The following is a 6,097-nucleotide window of genomic DNA, read 5'->3' on the forward strand; positions in this document are numbered from 1 at the left end:
CGTACAAGGTACACAATATAGACACCAGGTTGTTTTCATTAGAGCAGGGTTACACTCTCTTCCAGCTTATTTATATCTTGATATTTTGTTATCACAGCAAAATCAACAGATATGCTACCGAAAGTTAAAACTTAATTTGTAGCACCAGAGCTGTAATGCCTACATTGAGCTACCGGTACAGTAGATACGACACATGGAAAACAAGTGTGGGTCTACCGCGATTGGTACAGGCTTTTGCCTTCCCTTCCCTTCCTGAAGTGTTGCCTTGTGGGTCTGGACCCTGAACTTCCCAGTAGATTGGCAGGTTTGGACCCTGTATTGGTCTGCTGACAGCGTGTAGTCACTGTACAGCATCTGAGGAGAGCCGTGTTTCCATCCCGTCTTGTGGGCCATAACCTATTGGGCACCTTTCAAAAAATACATGTTTGCATCCCCCCGAAACCCTATACAGAAAAAGTCCAGTAAGGACAAAACTATACAAGATAGTTTGTTTACATGCTTTCCCAGTTTTGCAAACTGCTAGATTATGCTTGTAACAAGGAAATACCCAGATGAAAGGATCATATGACACTAGCTTGTTCTCTTCTGAGCAGGGTTACCCTATCTTCCAGCTTAATTTATATTTTGGTATTATGCTTGTACAGAAAAATCAACAGGTATGCTACCGAAAAGTTAGACGAGAGCTGTTATGCCTACATCAAGCTAACTGTACAGCAGATTTGACACATGGAAATAAGTGGATCTACCCGCGATTGGTACAGGCCTTTGCTTCCCGAAGTGTCGACTGGTGGGTTTGGGCCCTGATTTTCCCGTAGCCTGGCAGGTTTACACCGTGTTTATTCTGCTGACAGGACAACAGCACGTAGTCACTGTGCAGCATCGCCGGCGAGTCGCGCTTCCATCCCGTCTTGTGGGACTTTAACCTATTGGGCACCTTGAAAAAATACATGTTTGCATGCCCCCCAAAGCCCCAAACACAAGTGAAGTCCAGTAAGGACAAAACTATACAAGATAGCTTGTTTACATGCTTTTCCAATTATGCACACTGCTAGATGATAACAATCTTCATGCTTGTGACAAGGAAATACCCAGGTTAAAGGATCATATGACACCAGGTTCTCTTTTGAGCAGGGTTACACTATCTTCCAGCATAATTTATATCTTGATGCTATACTAGTGCAGCAAAACCAACAGATATGCTACCGTAAGATAAAACTTAATTTGAAAGAGCTGTTATGCCAACATTGAGCTACCGGTACACTAGATTTGACACGCGGAAAGTAAGTGGGTCTACCGCGGTTTGTACAGGCCCCTGCCTTCGCTTCCTGTAGCCTGGCGGGTTTGACTGTTTTCCCATTAGATTGGTAGGTTTGCACCCTGTATTAGTCTGCTGACAGGACAACAGCGTGTAGTCACTGTGCAGCATCGGAGGAGTCGCGCTTCCATCCCGTCTTGTGGGCCACAACCTATTGGGCACCTTAAAAAGAATACATGTTTGCATCCCCCCCAAACGCAGAAAAGGTGAAGTATGGTAAGGACAAAACTACAAAAAGTAGCTTGTTAACATGCTTTCCCAGTTTTGAATACTGCTAAATAATAACCATCCTCATGCTTGTGACAAAGAAATACCCAGGTAAAAGAATCATATGACAAAGTAGGAGGTACATGTCTTGCCTTAACCATGTTTTCACGCTTGCATCGACAACGAAAGACGCGGAAGATTTTTGACAGGAGCTAATCTGTTGCCCAAAGTCGACGGACTTGCTCTTGTTAGGTTGTCTTCAAGGACAGGCTGTCAATGGAGTACACCCGTGGCAATGCGCTGATGTTGACTTTGGAGCGAGCGGGTTGGGACAGAGGTGGACATGTTGGGGCACCTTCCACTGCTGGGGATTTCCTGTGCACTGTAACCTGCGTTCTTAAATAGAGAATAAAGACCCCACCCATCCTACCACATTGAGGTTACCCCCGAAAAATAGTTATGGACTAAAATGCAAGAAAACAGTTTCAAATTGTCAAAACTTTTTATGTGAGTTATACTTATAGTACAGAAAGATGTGAGGACCATCATTTCTTGTTATTTTTGAGAGCATACCTAATTGATAAGCCAACAGAGCTCACAGTTACCAAGTACTGCTTGTCGGTAGGTGTACAAATAGCACGCTTTGTGACAGATGAGGGAAGATTGCTGCGCAGATGAAGGTTGAGTTGGACAGATAGACTCCTAGGGGATGCTAGTAGCAGCACAGGCAGCCATGCCTCTGGACCATGAATTCTGGCTTTGCAGCTAACAGGGCTGGGCCACTTGCAGACAGACCTGTAACAGGGGCTGGAGAAATGGAGTTGGAACCCCCCCATACCCATCACAAAAACATTCACAAAGTAGCGCAGGAAACCTAGACTTTGTTAGGTTTTAAAGTATTGGACACCTGAAAGGTGTATTTATCAGTCTTGTACAAATGGCTGGCAGTTATTTTAAATATCTGAATAAGAATGTCCAGTCTTGTTAGAATTTATGTCAGAACTTAAACAGTATGAACAAATCATTGGTTTTAAAGTGGCACAATTAACCAAAAGCATTCTCATCTGATTGAGCCTTTAGCGCTGCTTGCATTTGCGATGCTCCCTTTGGGTCGGGTCTAGGCTTGACATGACTTCACGTGGCAGGGTAGTACATGGGAAGTTTTGCTTGCAGCTACCGTCCCTTCCTGGGTTTACCTGAATGAAGAGGGGCTAGAAAAAATACTCTCTCCCCCCAAGAACCCCAAAAGACAAAATGGCTAAAGCAGCTTGCAAAATGGTACCTTCAAATATTCACAAAGTCATAATTGACACAGAATCTTAGTAAAAATCTATTACCTGATACATAAGGCCACTTGGTAACTTAGGGAACCCGTCTCTCACACCATTTCCCAGTCCTTCCCACCTGGTAGATGACCCACACTGCCTTCAGCCCACTCTTCGTACACCCCTTTCAGTCTGTGCAACTACTTGCCGGCACCCTTGCAGCCACACCTCCCACGAACGGCACCCTTCCATCCACACGTCAGTCGTCGCGTGATCTTAGCGGTAGCACACACACTCTACGCCTTGCATCAGAAATGCTGTCACCTCGTCCATCCTAGAGATAAGTTCTTACAACCCCGCATACCGACTGAGGTAGGAATGTGTAAACTGAGGTAGACCATACTCCCCTCTTTGTCATATCTAGTTGAAAATTGGAAGTCCAGCCCATTTTTTCTGCTTAAATGAGTCCAAAATGTAACACTTTCCTTTGCCTTTCTTTTGGTCCATCTTGATTTTTCCTTTTAAATGTTCTTAATTGACTCCTGAGAAACAAAAGCACCTTGCCTTCAGCTTGTAGTGAGACTGACTTATTCTGCTCCTAGACCCTCAGGTTGGGAGTCCATTTTAGCTTCTATTAGAAATGAAGAATCACCTTGCTGTTGTCTAGCACTCCTCTACATTCCAGCTGAACTTCCTGCATTCAGACAAATTACTTTTGGAACTGTCTCTCTCAGCACTCACTTGCCTGTTTCAGATACAAATCGATGGGTTAGCAACTGTGCCAAACGTCCAGCTCCCTTTCAGCATGACCAGCTTTTGGCTTTCCTTTGCAACACAAGAAACTGAATATTCTCTCCTCATCAATACACTGGGCCACACAGATCTTAAAAGCTCTGACCTTGTAGGATCCAACCTTGGAAATTTTCTTCAGAAGTCCTTTGACGGAATAATATAGTTTGCTCACCATGGTACTGCACCTTTGGGGAAAGAAACCGTTTTGAAGAGAACCATAATATTGGTTATGAGACGCCTTTGATGGTAGTGAATGTTGCAACAAATGTTCTTTCAACCAGCATAGATTTCTGTGAATTTCTTCAACTCTGGGGTGAAAAGATTGAAACAAATGAGCTTACGTTTCTTGAACACTCTAGTCCTTGGGAAAATCTTGATAATCTTCATGAACCTTTAACTGCTTGTAGTTACCAGATCTCATCAACAGCTCGGCTTTTTGGTTAATTTGACAGAATCTCACATGTAAGCCACTTGCCTGTCACCATATTCACTGGATGGCTTGATAATTTGCCTGTAGAAAAATGAACCTTCTCATCTAGGGATGCCTTGCTACTTCATGTCCACTGCAATGGAATGTTATGAAGTCTGCTTACTTTAGTCGCTTGTCTTCTGCTCTAGTCCTGGGCAGCTTGAGAGATAGGTAGACAACACACCAGCAAACATGCAAAGCAATGACACATGGCAGAAGTTTTACGTTTAGTCTGAAAGAAGAGGATCACTTCTATGAATGACTTTTAACTTGTAGACAGGAGACACACACCGCAGCACAGATCTAGTCCTTCTATAAAGATGTGATGATTTGAGTAGCACGCTGATGGAAGCTTGTACAATTTACATATGATGCTTGACTCAACTTGTAGACACCGGCATGCAATTTTGGCTCTGTACGTCCCTGGATTGGATATCTGGCCTTTTCTCAGAATGCACGAGCTAACCTCCTGGTGTTATTCTTCATTCACCCTGCACTCTCTCCTCATGGGCAGCATTACCTTGACTACATGGTGCCTCTCCCTTCTTGGCAAGGGTCCAACTTTAATGGTACCTAATCTGGTTTACCTCTGCCTCCAAAGGGATCTTTACTCTTGGGCCCTTCTTGGGACAAGTCTCTATCCTGCTGGAACACCTTGTACTACTTTCTGCTGGGGCAGAAAGGTAAAAACCATGTGGTTACTTAGCTACACCCCCCTCCCCGACACAAAAAACAATCAACAAGACAAAACCTTTAAAGCAGTTAAACTTTATGGCAAAACCTATCAGTAATGCAAAATACAGGCAATTTATCTTGTAGTTAATAAAAACAAAGAAGGGGTGCTCGATTCACCTTGACTAACCTGACCTTTACACATTTTAATCCAAGCTACAAGTCTTTACTAGCGGAGGTCACACTAGCTGATGAAGTGGATTTATGATGTCATTATCCGGTTTAGTGGAAAGATGGCATCACCTGTAAGAAGAAACCAACTTTTTCTAAGCACAGAAAATTTCTAACTTATCACCAAGATTTTGGAACGAAAAATACTTCATGGGATAGAATTTTGCAAAATGTGTTTCTCTTGACGTGGGCTTTATCAAAAATAAAGACACAAATTGTACTGAAAACATTTCGCATTATCAATTTCCCCTACCAGTATGATAAAATTTATGGGCTGCAAATTATGTTACAAGCAAACGAAGTTCAACAAACAGAAGTAAAATGTGAATCAACCAACCTGGCCTGGTTAGGTTCTCTTGTTGAGTCTTTCCAAAGGCATCATTGTGCACTTAAATTTAGACCCCAAAAATCTGACATTTGTTCAATCTGACATTATAGCATTAGAGCACACTTGAGTCACTTTGAACAAGCATCACATTCAACCTTTTTCTTTCATTTTGCCCAACACAATTTTCACACATTGTAATCCCAAAACTCATTATGGACAAGTCACAAGCATCACATTTAACCTTTTTCGTTCATTTTGCCCAACACCTCACAATTTTCACACATTGTAATCCCAAAAATCTTATCCCTGAGAAGTATTATTTAAAGAAATCAAACACGTTTATAGGCAATCAACCACATGACTTTGCTAACAAATTCCTAATTACCAATCTCATTGTGCGTAGGCAGCACTTAATTAGTTATCACCCTTGACAGGATTTACTTTTTCACACTAATCAATGACTTAAAAAGATTACTGAGTTCACACTTATCACCAAGCATCAAATTCATAACACATTATTTATGCATCAAGTGATTGACCAAATTAGTGTTAAGTTAAACCAAACCATACCCATAAGTTATACATTTATCACAGTAAGTTATAAACATCAACCATTTAAAAATTATAACTTAACTGATTCACAGTATGAAAATTATTCACGAAACTAGTAAGTATGCTACACAAATGATGCACTATAAATCTGTTATGCCTACGTGATGGTGATAGGTATCATGATCATGTAAGGATCACGTGACTGATAGTCCGCCTCTTATTGGTCTTTGACTAGCGACTACAGTACTGCATTAGCGCAAAAAAAA

At 41.9% G+C, this 6,097-nt stretch overlaps 1 long non-coding RNA gene across 1 annotated transcript; it reads right to left on the reverse strand.

Moving 5' to 3' along the window:
* Positions 1 to 3,252: 3,252 nt before the first annotated feature.
* LOC118415950 lies at positions 3,253 to 6,091 on the reverse strand. Its single transcript, XR_004831175.1, has 2 exons — positions 4,901 to 6,091; positions 3,253 to 4,715 (listed from the first exon to the last, which is right to left on the reverse strand). It is a non-coding gene; the product is annotated as an uncharacterized LOC118415950 (long non-coding RNA).
* Between the last annotated feature and the right edge of the window lie 6 nt (positions 6,092 to 6,097).

The sequence above is a fragment of the Branchiostoma floridae genome, chromosome 5 (genome assembly GCF_000003815.2).
Source record: "Branchiostoma floridae strain S238N-H82 chromosome 5, Bfl_VNyyK, whole genome shotgun sequence".
NCBI lineage: Eukaryota > Metazoa > Chordata > Leptocardii > Amphioxiformes > Branchiostomatidae > Branchiostoma > Branchiostoma floridae.